Source organism: Ovis aries, chromosome 17 (genome assembly GCF_016772045.2).
Source record: "Ovis aries strain OAR_USU_Benz2616 breed Rambouillet chromosome 17, ARS-UI_Ramb_v3.0, whole genome shotgun sequence".
Lineage (NCBI taxonomy): Eukaryota > Metazoa > Chordata > Mammalia > Artiodactyla > Bovidae > Ovis > Ovis aries.
The window spans coordinates 15,219,308-15,233,310 of record NC_056070.1 but is presented as its reverse complement, the minus strand read 5'-3'; the positions used below and the strand labels follow the sequence as shown (position 1 = coordinate 15,233,310).

Here is a 14,003-nt window from a genome sequence, read left to right as displayed (position 1 = left end):
GGCTGTACATTGTCACCCTGCTTATTTAGCTTATATGCAGAGTACATCATGAGAAACACTGGGCTGGAAGAAGCACAAGCTGGAATCAAGATTGCCAGGAGAAATATCAATAACCTCAGATATGCAGATGACACAACCCTTATGGCAGAAAGTGAAGAGGAACTAAAGAGCCTCTTGATGAAAGTAAAAGAGGAGAGTGAAAAAGTTGGCTTAAAGCTCAACATTCAGAAAACAAAGACCATGGCATCTGGTCCCATCACTCCATGGGAAATAGATGGGGAAACAGTGGAAACAGTGTCAGACTTTATTTTTGGGGGCTCCAAAATCACTGCAGATGGTGACTGCAGCCATGAAATTAAAAGACACTTACTCCTTGGAAGAAAAGTTATGACCAACCTAGATAGCATATTGAAAAGCAGAGACATTACTTTGCCAATAAAGGTCTGTCTAGTCAAGGCTATGGTTTTTCCAGTAGTCATGTATGGATGTGAGAGTTGGACTGTGAAGAAGGCTGAGCACCGAAGAATTGATGCTTTTGAACTGTAGTGTTGGAGAAGACTCTTGAGAGTCCCTTGGACTACAAGGAGATCCAACCAGTCCATTCTAAAGATCAACCCTGGGATTTCTTTGGAAGGAATGATGCTAAAGCTGAAGCTCCAGTACCTTGGCCACCTCATGCAAAGAGTTGACTCATTGGAGAAGACTTTGATGCTGGGAGGGATTGGGGGCAGGAGGAGAAGGGGACGACTGAGGATGAGATGGCTGGATGGCATCACTGACTCAATGGACGTGAGTCTGAGTGAACTCCGGGAGTTGGTGATGGACAGGGAGGCCTGGCGTGTTGCGATTCATGGGGTCGCAAAGAGTCGGACACGACTGAGCAACTGAACTGAACTGAACTGAATGCACAAGAATCGGCTGTTAAAACGCTGATCTGTTTAAAAAGCACTTGGTCTAACCTATAGAATGGGAGAAAATATTTGCAAATCATTTTTCTGGTAATAGGCTAATATCCCAATCAGATAAATAATTTATACAACTCAATAGCAAAAAAGCAAATAATCCAGTTTTTAAAATGGGCAAAGGACTTGGATAAACATTTTCTCAAAGAAGACATACAAATTGCCAACAGGTAGATGAAATGGTACTCCATATCATTAATCATTGCAATAGGAAATAGCAAGGCACTCTAGTATTCATGCCTGGAGAATTCCAGGGACAGAGGAGTCTGGCGGGCTATACAGTCCATGGGGTCGCAAAGAGCTGGACACGACTGACGTGACTGAGCACACATGCAGCCTGACTAATCATTAGGGAAAAGTAAACCAAAACCACAATGAGCTAATACCTGGTACCTGTTAGGACAGCCATGATCAAAAAGACGGTTTATACATATACTGACCAGGATGTGGAAAAAAAGCAACACTTATACACAGGTGGTGGGAATGTAAATTGGTACAGCCATTATGAAAATAGTTTGATGGCTCCTCAAAAGATTAAAAATGGAACTAACATATGATTAGGTATCCTCCAGGTATGTCTACAATGGAAATGAAACGAATATCTCTAAAAGAAATCTGTACTTCCATGTTCATTGCAGCATTATTCATGATAACCAAAAAAAGAAGAGAACCTAAACATCTTTTCAATGGATGGCTGGATGAAAAAATGTTGTATGTAAATATAGGCAATGGAATCTTATTCAGTCACAAAAAAGAAGTAAATCCTACTATTGGGGACAATATGGATAAATCTGGAGTGCATTACACTAAGTGAGATAATCCAGACAAAGTCAAATATGTGTGATATCAACTATATGTGGAATCTAAAACAAAACAAAACTGATTTCATAGAAACAGACATGCTGGTTGCCAGGGGATGAGAGGAGATAAAAATGGGAGATACAGGTCAAAGGGTATAAACTTCCAGATATAAGAAGAATAAGTTCTGAGGATCTAATGTGAAGGGTGGTGACCACAGTTAACAATACTGTTAATTCAAAGTTGCCGAGAGTGACTTCCTCGGTGTTCCAGCAGTTATGATTTCACCTTTCAAATCATAGAGAGGGCATGGGCTCAATGCCTGGTTGGGGGGTTAAGATCCCACATGCCTCACGGCCAAAAAGCCAAAACATAAACCAGAAACAGTACAGTAACAAATTCCATAAAGACTTTAAAAATGATCAAATATTTTTTAAAAGGAAGTTGCTAAGAGTAGATTTTAAGCATTCTTCCCACACCCACCCACACATAAAACAGTTAACCAAGTGAGGTGATAGACATGTTAATTACCTTGATCTTGGTAATTATTCCACAATGTATATGTATATCAAAACACCACATTGTACAGTTTAAACACACACTTTCTCAAATATGCATCAACTATTCCTCAGTAAAGATGGGAGAAAAAAAGAAAAAAAATAAACCACTCAGGATAAACTGAACCTTGGTTTAAATCAAGATAAGCAACCACAGGCATCTCATAAGGCCAACTGCTAGCAGGAACACACCCTGTCACTCAAGAAAACAAGACAGTCACAGATCTCACAGTCTGAAAAGAAAAATCATAATAAAATGCTATCTTGATTGATTTCAAATCAACACATTATCCATAAAATATTTTTCACAGGAAAAAAAAAACACACACACACAGGAGATAAATTTTGACGCATCTTAGCACTGAAAGGAGAGGTCATCATTTTTTTTTTTTTTCCTTTCCAGGATTTTTCCTGTCACAACTTTCCCAGATTTTAATTTCCACAGAGGTGACTCTGTCTTCTCACTCTCCCGATTTTTCTCTCACCTTCTTTAGACCTCTCACTTCCATCGCCAGACTCTGGATCTCATCATTACCACTATCCCGAACCTCCAAACTTCAATTTCAAGCATTTCATTTCCTTATTTTCCACACTCACTCTCTGTAGACTCCAATCAGGATCTACTGAGCAGTTCAGCCCCTGGCAAAAATTCTACATGTGCTCTTTCAGGCCTGACCCAGGGCCGTTTCCAAGGCTTTACCCTGGCAGGCCTCAGGGGAGAAGGCTGCCCTCCACATTCCAGACAGGATGCACAGCTGATGCCTCACAGGCCCTGAGCGGAGGTGCAGTCAAGGGCTCAGGTCCCCAAGGCTGGCCACAGGCTCCTTGGCGGGCTGTCCTCTTAGCTCTGCACCTTCATTCAGTGGCCTCTTTTTTTTCTTGAACATTTATTATCTGGCTGCGCTGGGTCTTACTTGCAGCACATGTGATCTAGTTCTCCAACCAGGGATTGAACCCAGGCCCCCTGCATTGGAAACCTGGAGTCTTTGCCAGTGGACCACCGGGGAGGCCCCCGGAGGCCTCTTTACTAGGATCTTTAGCCAAGACTTTCCTCAGGAACCTCCGCCTAGACCTTTTTACTGGAAGGAGGGAAACCTTATTTTTTAAATTTCTTCTTTTTTAAAAAATTGAAATACAACTGATTTACAATGTTATGTTAAAGGGGAACCTTGAAGGTATTTGTATCCACTCTGACTCTGTGCTTTTTCACTCCTAGCCCTTCCTTTGGGCCCTCTTCCCCAAATCCATAAAACTGCAGAAACCTCTTGTTCACAGCACCCTTGGCAGTAAAGCAATTCCCCCACATCTGTGTTGATCCACGGGATCCTCAGTCAGCCCTGGAAGAAATGGAAAAAGGGTGTCCTTGCTGCCTCATGGGTTAGCCTTTTACTTGCACTCTCCTAATAAGTGATTAAAACCTTGGCAGCTAATTTTTACTTTAGTTTATTGTCTTATTCAGGCTTCCTGGGTAGCTCAGCTAGTAAAGAATCCACCTGCAGTATGCTGCTGCTGCTGCTGCTGCTAAGTCGCTTCAGTCGTGTCCAACTCTGTGAGACCTCATAGACAGCAGCCCACCAGGCTCCCCTGTCCCTGGGATTCTCCAGGCAAGAACACTGGAGTGGGTTGCCATTTCCTTCTCCAATGCATGAAAGTGAAAAGAGAAAATGAAGTCGCTCAGTCGTGTCCGACTCCCAGCAACCCCTTGGACTGCAGCCCACCAGGCTCCTCTGTCCATGGGATTTTCCAGGCAAGAGTACTGGAGTGGGGTGCCATTGTTTTCTCCACACCTGCAGTATAGGAGTCCCCAATTTGATTCCTGGGTGGGGAAGTTCCCTGAGAAAAGGAATAGACTACCCACTCCAGTATTCATGGGCTTCCCTGGAGGTTCAGACAGTAAAGAATCTACCTGTAACGCAGGAGATCTGGGTTTGGTCCCTGGGTTGGGAAGATCCCCTAGAGGAGAGCATGGCAACCCACTCTCATATTCTTGCCTGGAGAATCCCATGGACAGAGGAGCCTGGGAGGCTACAGCCCATGGGGTCACAAAGAGTTAGACACAACTGAGCGACTAAGCACAGCACACTGTCTTCATCAGCAGCCGGTCTGATGCCTGATAGTCCTGCTCAGCTCTCTCCATCTCAGCCTGGCACCCAGTACCTGCAATTAATTGTACTATCACCGTCTCAGCACTCCTTACCTCCTCATTGCCTCACTTCTACTCTCACCCAGCTGAAAAGCAGTTAGTCTTTCTATAGCACCTCCTATTTATACCCCAAACCATCTTGACTCTTGCACACTGTCTCACTTAGGAAAACCACACACTTGGTAAAACCAAGTCCCCATCCATACTCCTCTCTGCGTGGTAAAGTCTGTCTGAAGCAAATCTTATAACTACGCTGACTGGTGCCACTCTTGATCCATGATGTCCATCTCAGTAGGCTCCTAAGCTAGCCTGGCAATCATACTATAAAGCACTGGTCCGTTCACACTTCCACATGCCTTGAGGACTATCCAATACCTCTGTTTCCTATTAAATACCTGAATCGTTCTCCTCTATACTTCTGTTTCTCTGATGGCCTTCCTTCCTCTTTCAATGAGAAAATACGAGCAATCAGAAGACATGCAAGTGCCCACCCACATCATGTTCAACCTCGTAACTCCATCTGTACCTGTGCGCCCTTCTTCTGTTCCATTATTACGGCTCAACTCTACAGGCTCTTGCTTCCCTGATACCTTAGTGGTAAAGAATCCACCTGCCAACGCAGGAGTCACAGGAGGCTTGGGTTCGATCCCTGTGTTGAGAAGATTCCCTGGGGCAGGAAAGAGCAACCCACTCTAGTATTCTTGCCAGGATAATCCCATGGAGAGAGGAGCCTGGCAGGCTACTGTTCAGTTCAGTTCAGTCACTCAGTCGTGTCCGACTCTTTGCGACCCCATGAATCGCAGCACGCCAGGCCTCCCTGGACATCACCAACTCCCGGAGTTCACTCAGACTCACGTTCAAAGGGTCACAAAGAGTTGGACATGACTGAGCAACTAAGCACACGTGTGTGGTGATGTCAAGTTGTAACTTCCAAAGCCACAAAATGTGGGGCAGTTAGACAGACACAAATGAATAATCTGGCTTCAGAATAGGAGTATTTATGTAAGCCTTTTATTATTTAAAATGAACTCATCAAATTATAAGCAGCCATTTTAACTTAAAAATGCACTAGATAGATTGTATGATTTCTCTTTCATAACTGTACAATACTGAATTAAATACGGTTTTAATAATTCTTCTCTATAAGGTATCTGGTATTCTCTCAACTCAATCCTTAGGGAATTATATCTTCAAAGATGGGACCAATCAGATTTCTATAGACCTATATATTTCTGTTCTTCTTCCTATTGTAGGAGAGAGAATTTCTATTCTTCTAGATATCAATTTCAAATTCTAATAACCCCCTTCATTGTTTCTTTACCAAAAAAAAAAAGAGTAGTCTTATTTAAGAAAACAGCAAGCCATTGCATATTTGCCCAATGTATTAATCCTGTGATTTTGTCCTGGGTCACTCTCATGAAACAAAAATCTTTAACTTTGCAGCAACTGCTTTGTTCTACCTCAGATTATAATCTTTTCTTAGAACCAGGTCACATGACCTTTCTGTGAAATGATGTGTGGTTTTTTTGTTTTAGCATCAGTGAAATGTCTTGAATGTATAATTTTGTGTCAATTTTCAATACAAAAACTATCTGGGCCAAGAATATTTAGTCAATACGATACCTAAAATATTGAAAAATGTTGAAAACTCAGATGATTTAAACATTTGTTATCTCAGAAACTGTTAAGGTCACATACCACTCAGAGTTACAGACTGAAAATCGGCTCTGCTATCTTCAGCTGTAAAGGAATTTATTGGAGAGGTGCAGGGCTGAGAGGCTAGAAAACCAGTTCTTGGAGAACTGGTGGGAACAAGGGGACCCCAAGGAGACAGCAAGAATCACAGAAAACGTCACAGAGCAAGAAGAGTCCGGTCTGCATGCCACTGCTAACAGCCTCTGCCTGAAAGTGTCAGGAAAATGCAGATGACCCTCAAGTTCTGACATTATTACTTTCTGACTGTGGCAAGGCAAGAGGAGAGGAAAAGACATCCATCCCACTACCACGCCTCCTCCTATCCAGTGTCTGCACAGTAGGAGTCCCTAATTAGATGTGGTACAGCCAACAAGTCATGAAGGCCGACTCCAGCCCATCATCAAAAGAACGCCTCCTAGACTCCATCATACCAAGGGCAGCCACACCCCACCAGGGGGAGTTAAGCTAAAAATGATACTCAGAAATACCCAGGAATCAAAAAAAAAAAAAAAACCAAGATAAGAAGCAGAGAGTAGCCAGAAAAAAAAAGGCAGTGTTACAAAGAAAGGAAAAGGGCTTTGCTTCCTTGTTTACTGACTCTATACTGAAATATATGAAATAGCGCGTCTACTTTTAACAATAGCTGGAAATTGACCATTTCTCCAGCCAGATGCCTTCATAAGTCACTGGTTACATTCAAAGCTTTCAAAAATAAGAGGCTGGTACCTCCACTGATATGCAGAGAATGGAGTCAACTATGGAGAGACTGAAAATCTGACACCATGGGGGTTAGTCCTTCTGAACTTCTATCGTAAATTTGCTGTAGGTAGACAGCAAACTACCTCAGTTTCTCAAACATGAGTAAATATAAGGAGTATCTAGAATATTATGACGACACAACATAAAATGAACCACATCCAATCAGGTTCCTGGGAAAGAGGCTCCCACTAACACTAAAAGCTCGCCTAAGTCAAGCCTAAGTCAGGCGTTTGAGAGCTATTAACAGTCCTACCCATTCAAGATTTCCCTGCCTTTTAACACCACACACGCCACTTGTCATCTTTTCTGTGCTTTTAGAGGCCTAGTCTCTGTAAGCTTTAGTTCCTTCTTAAATTATCCTTTTAAGTTCAACGTGTCTCTTACTGTTAGACGTCTCATGTGTGTTCCCACAGCTCTTATGGGGCCAGCTATCTACTCCACTCTGCTACTCTAAAGCGATCTACTCTCCTGTAAAGGGAGTAAATCTTACAAGGTCTCAGAATGAGGAAAACCATCTTTTTTCTATTTTGTTGATGCTGTACCTGTATGAGATGATGGATGTTCACTAGGCTTATCGTGGCCATCATTTTATAGTGTATGAAGTCAACTCATTATGCTGTACGCCTGAAACATATCCAGTGCTCTATGTCCATTATGTGTGTGTGCTCAGTCGCCTCAGTCATGTCTGACTCTTTGCAAACCTATGGACTGTAGCCCACCAGGCTCCTTTGTCCATGGAATTCTCCAGGCAAGAATCCTGGACTGGGTTGCCATTTCCTGCTCCAGGGGATCTCCCTCCCCCAGGGATCAAACCCAAAAACCCAATGCCTCCTGCATTGCGGGCAGATTCTTTACTGCTGAGCTACCAGGGAAGCCCAGTATGTCCACTATACAGCAATAAAAATGGAAGAAACAAATAATCTCTTCTTTTTACCAGTCTTTCTCTTATTTATTTATTCCAAAATGTATAAAAAGAGACTATTTCTTCAATAGATGAGTGTTTAAAAACATGGTATTTGGATTTACTTTGGATTGACAAAATATAACTTTTTTGGATAAAGATGGATATTTGCAAATAATTTTTTCCTAATTTTGTCCCACAGAATTACTAATCTTGTCATGGGCTCCATATAAAGTCAGCTGACACTGAAAAAGGTCTTTTTTAATGCAATGTTTATATTTATTGGCTTCCCTGGTAGCTCAAATGGTAAAGTGTCTGCCTACAATGCGGGAGACCCAGGTTCGGTCCCTGGGTCGGGAAGATCCCCTGGAGAAGGAAATGGCAACCAACCCACTCCAGTATTCTTGCCTGGAAAATCCCATGGACTGAGGATCCTGGTAGGCTACAGTCCATGGGGTCGCAAAGAGTTGGACACAACTGAGCGACTTCACTTTCACTTTCCCTAGTAAATCAGTTGGTAAAGAATCCACCTGCAATGCAGGAGACTCCAGCTCTATTCCTGGGTCAGGAAGATCCCCTGGAGTAGGGATAGGCTACCCATTCCAGTATTCTTGGGCTTACCTGGTGGTTTAGATGGTAAAGAGCCTGCAACGTGGTATACCTGGGTTTGATCCCTGGGTTGGGGAGATCCCCTGGAGGAGGGCATGGCAACCCACTCCAGTATTCTTGCCTGGAGAATCCCATGGACAGAGGAGCCTGATGGGCTATAGTCCATGGGGTCACAAAGAGGGTTGGACCCAACTGAGTGACTAAGCACATATCTATACTTATTGAAGACTAGTATATTTAGTGCACTTATTTTGGAATCATAAAGATACACGTAGAAGCCTGATTAAGAAACTTATTAGTTTTGCTACTGTGGACAAGTTAGTTAACCCTTTTAAGCACTGATTCCCTTATCTGCAAAAGGGAAATAACGATATGCAATGACTAAAAGGGAGAACTCGTGAAAAGAGCAAGAAACTTCGGTACAGTGCCCATTACTTTGTCTGCTCTCTCTGGGAGCCTCCCAAAGGCATATTCATTCTTTAGTTAACATACATGGGACACCCCACTGTCCTCAACTGCCAACTGGTAGGGACAGAAGTGTCTGCATCAACTCCCCCACCTGAAACCAAGATTTTAAGTTCAAGAAGTTTTATGAAGGGGCTGCCTGTGCTTTTGGCCCTTCTGAACAAAGCCACAGGCTCGCAAACCACAAATCTGTATCTGAAATATGGGATATTGGGGAGGAGTGGGGGCTGCATTGGGTCACTGTCATGACACATGGGCTCTTTGCTGGGGCAAGCAGGCTCCTCTAGTTGCAGCTCATGGACTTCCCTCTAGATGTGCCTCATGGGCTCTGGAATGCTTGGGGTCAGCAGCTGTGGCCCACGGGGGCTTAGCTGCCCCATAGCAAGTGGGATCTTAGTTCCCGGACCAGGGATCAAACCTGTGTCCCTTGCATTAAAGACAGATTCTTAACCACTGGACCACTAGGGAAGTCCCTGGATTTTTAATTAAGAAAAAGTTTTGACTTTTTCTTAAATTAAATTTAAGAAAAAGAGATGAGTAAATATCTTACACTAATAATGTTTTGAGGTTAGTTGGAAACAATGGATAGACCACAAAACTACTATGGCCAGAATTACTGTTAAGGAGATATCCTAAGGGGCAAAGATGACAGAATTAGCATTAAAAGGATTCCTAAGAAGCCTAGGGAGAACACAGGGCTTCCCTGGTGGCTCAGAGGTTAAAGCGTCTGCCTGGAATGCAGGAGACCCTGGTTCGATCCCTGGGTTGGGAAGATCCCCTGGAGAAGGAAATGGCAACCCACTCCAGTACTCTTGCCTGGAGAATTCCATGGAAGGAGGAGCCTGGTAGGCTACAGTCCGTGGGGTCGCAAAGAGTCGGACATGACTGAGCGACTTCACTTTCACTTTCACTTTCAGAGAGAACAAAAGCATCCGAACAAAAGTAAAATGAGCTCCTAAATTGGGCTATAAGTCTAAACAAACCAGCACAGAGTTTGGTGCTTATGTTAGAGTAAATATGTAGCTTATATTCTCTGAGGTAGTTGAATCACCTGCATCGTATCCCATTGTCCCTAAAAGGATGTTGGGATTCCTCAGAATTCGTTTCCCCACCCCAGTTTATATGCTGACATCCTAATCCCCGGTGTGATGGTATTAGGAAGTGGGGCATTTGGGAGATGACTAGGTCATGAGGCTGGAACCCTCACAATGGGATCAGTGCCCTTATAAGAAGAGACACCAGAAAGCTTGCCCCTGGCCCCACCATCTAAGCACACAGCTAGAAGGCCACTGTCTGTAAGTCAGGAAGAGGCCCTCATCAGGAACTAAGCCTCCAGGACATGAGAAATGAATGCTGTTGTTTAAGCCATGTAGTCTATTGTCTTTTTGTTATGGTAGTCCAGGACAACTAAAACAATTATCTTGGGAAATTTAAAATTAATTTGCCACCAGGCGCTCTGAATGTTATCATCTCTCACTTGTTCAAAGAGTCCGGTCATTTGCATATCCTTCTTCCCTGAATCTTTTACCTTCTCCTTTTCTATTCACTCTTTTCTATCAACAGGTAAACATGTTGCAGGATTCCTTTTTGCTTAAAGGAATGACAAGAATGCTGTCTCTAAAATCCCTAATTCCTCTATGCCACCACCCTCATTCCTTCCATTTACTAATGTCTTAAAATAAATAAATGTCAACAAACAAAAAAATGTTCACTATATACTTTTTACCCCTATTCTTCAATGCATGGTAATCTGCCTTCTGCCCCTTGCTGTTGTTGTAATTCAGTCACTAACTACTGTCTGACTCTTTGCAACCCCATGAAATGCAGCACGCCAGGCCCCTATCTTTCCCAAAAAGTGCTCACTGTTACTATGTCACTTGACTATCACTACATCCAGTGAATTTCTCAGTTCTTCTCTTATTTAGCATTTCAGAAGCATTTAAAATCATTGACCATTCTTTTCTTGAAACTCACTATACCCTTCTGGGTTTCCAACAGCTATTATCCTCAGCCTCCTTTATGGGCTCTTTTCTCCTGTGACTATCCCTGAATTACTGCTTCTGCTAGTTCAGTTCAGTTCAGTCGCTCAGTCGTGTCCAACTCTTTGCGACCCCATGAATCGCAGCACACCAGGCCTCCCTGTCCATCACTATCTCCCAGAGTTCACTCAGATTCACGTCCATCGAATCAGTGATGCCATCCAACCATCTCATCCTCGGTCGTCCCCTTCTCCTCCTGCCCCCAATCCCTCCCAGCATCAGAGTCTTTTCCAATGAGTCAACTCTTCGCATGAGGTGTCCAAAGTACTGGAGCTTCAGCTTTAGCATCATTCCTTCCAAAGAAATCCCAGAGTTGATCTCCTTCAGAATGGACTGGTTGGATCTCCTCGCAGTCCAAGGGAACTTCAAGAGTCTTCTCCAAAGCCACAGTTCAAAAGCATCAATTCTTCGGCGCTCAGCCTTCTTCACAGTCCAACTCTCACATCCATACATGACCACAGGAAAAACCATAGCCCTTGACTAGACGGAGCTTAGTTGGCAAAGTAATGTCTCTGCTTTTCAATATGCTATCTAGGTTGGTCATAACTTTTCTTCCAAGGAGTAAGCGTCTTTTAATTTCATGGCTGCAATCACCATCTGCAGTGATTTTGGAGCCCCCCAAAATAAAGTCTGACACTGTTTCCACTGTTTCCCCATCTATTTCCCATGAAGTGATGGGAACAGATGCCATGATCTTCGTTTTCTGAATGTTGAGCTTAAAGCCAACTTTTTCACTCTCCTCTTTCACTTTCATCAAGAGGCTTTTTAGGTCCTCTTTACTTTCTGCCATAAGGGTGGTATCAGTTACATATCTGAGGTTATTGATATTTCTCCTGGCAATCTTGATTCCAGCTTGTGCTTCATCCAGCCCAGAGTTTCTCATGATGTACTCTGCATAGAAGTTAAATAAGCAGGGTGACAGTATACAGCCTTGACGTACTCCTTTTCCTATTTGGAACCAGTCTGTTGTTCCATGTCCAGTTCTAACTGTTGCTTCCTGACCTGCATACAGATTTCTCAAGAGGCAGGTCAGGTGGTCTGGTATTCCCATCTCTTTCAAATTTTCCACAGTTTATTCTGATCCACACAGTCAAAGGCTTTGGCATAGTCAAGAAAGCAGAAATCGATGTTTCTCTGGAACTCTCTTGCTTTTTCCATGATCCAGCGGATGTTGGCAATTTGATCTCTGGTTCCTCTGCCTTTTCTAAAACCAGCTTGAACATCAGGGAGTTCATGGTTCACGTATTGCTGAAGCCTGGCTTGGAGAATTTTGAGCATTACTTGACTAGCATGTGAGATGAGTGCAATTATGCGGTAGTTTGAGCATTCTTTGCATTGCCTTTCTTAGAGATTGGAATGAAACTGACCTTTTCCAGTCCTGTGGACACTGCTGAGGTTTCCAAATTTGCTGGCATATTGAGTGCAGCACTTTCACAGCATCATCTTTCAGGATTTGAAACAGCTCCACTGGAATTCCATCACTACCACTAGCTTTGTTCATAGTGATGCTTTCTAAGGCCCACTTGACTTCTCATTCCAAGATGTCTGGCTCTAGATTAGTGATCACACCATCGTGATTATCTGGGTCATGAAGATCTTTTTTGTACAGTTCTTCTGTGTATTCTTGCCACCTCTTCTTAATATCTTCTGTTTCTGTTAGGTCCAGACCATTTCTGTCCTTTATCAAGCCTATCTTTGCATGAAATGTTCCCTTGGTATCTCTAATTTTCTTGAAGAGATCTCTAGTCTTTCCCATTCTGTTCTTTTCCTCTATTTCTTTGCACTGATTGCTGAAAAAGGCTTTCTTATGTCTTCTTGCTATTCTTTGGAACTCTGCATTCAGATGCTTATATCTTTCTTTTCTCCTTTGCTTTTCGCCTCTCTTCTTTTCACAGCTATTTGTAAGGCCTCCCCAGACAGCCATTTTGCTTTTTTGCATTTCTTTTCCATGGGGATGGTCTTGATCCCTGTCTCCTGTATAATATCACGAACCTCATTCCATAGTTCATCAGGCACTCTATCCATCAGATATAGGCCCTTAAATCTTTTACTCACTTCTACTGTATAATCATAAGGGATTTGATTTAGGTCATACCTGAATGGTCTAGTGGTTTTCCCTACTTTCTTCAATTTAAGTCTGAATTTGGCAATAAGGAGTTCATGATCTGAGCCACAGTCAGCTCCCAGTCTTGTTTTTGTTGACTGTATAGAGCTTCTCCATCTTTGGCTGTAAAGAATATAATCAATCTGATTTCGGTGTTGACCATCTGGTGATGTCCATGTGTAGAGTCTTCTCTTGTGTTGTCGGAAGAGGGTGTTTGCTATGACCAGTGCATTTTCTTGGCAAAACTCTATTAGTCTTTGCCCTGCTTCATTCTGCATTCCAAGGCCAAATTTGCCTGTTACCCCAGGTGTTTCTTGACTTCCTACTTTTGCATTCCAGTCCTCTTTTATTCCCAATCTAAATACATCTCCTGAGCAGTGTCTTACATGCCCCTGGATTTGATGAACACTTTGGTGTCTAAGATGGTCAGTTCTCTATCTCCAGATCACTCTTCTGTTCTGTAGCTCCTGTAACTTCCTCAGCATCTTAAGTCTAACAAATTCAAATGAATTTATCATCTCCCACAAATGGGTTCATCACCAAATTAATGTATACAGTTAAAAATATAGATATTATCCTTCTCTCCTTTTAACCCTCATCAAGCCCCCTTATCCCCGCCCCCCCGCCACACACACACAAAAACAAGTCAATCATATACTCCTCACTTCCACAAAGCTCTTTACCTGTCTCATCAGCCCTTCTATGGACCAAGACCATTTATCACATTGATAGCTGCAGATGGAGGAGATGCAGCCTAATGGTTAAGGGCATAAGGTTTCCAAGCAGGGGATGAATCCTAATTCTGCCACTTATACGCTATGCTACTTGAAACAATTTGCTTCATCTTTCTACACTTTCATTTCTTCATATTTACTTCTGGAACACTTATAAAGCCTAGTCTCACAGGACTATTATAAGATTAAGTGAGATAACTCAAGAGGCCTTGTCACAGTGTTGGGAAAGCGTTAAAT

At 42.8% G+C, this 14,003-nt stretch overlaps 1 protein-coding gene and 1 non-coding gene across 14 annotated transcripts in view; one reads left to right on the top strand and one right to left on the bottom strand.

Moving 5' to 3' along the window:
* The window catches only part of INPP4B (inositol polyphosphate-4-phosphatase type II B), an 887,198-nt gene that overhangs the window by 699,954 nt on the left and 173,241 nt on the right, over positions 1 to 14,003 (bottom strand). The gene's annotated exons all lie outside the window — the stretch shown is intronic.
* Positions 9,590 to 9,661, top strand: TRNAS-GGA (transfer RNA serine (anticodon GGA)). The gene has a single exon. It is a non-coding gene; the product is annotated as a tRNA-Ser (tRNA).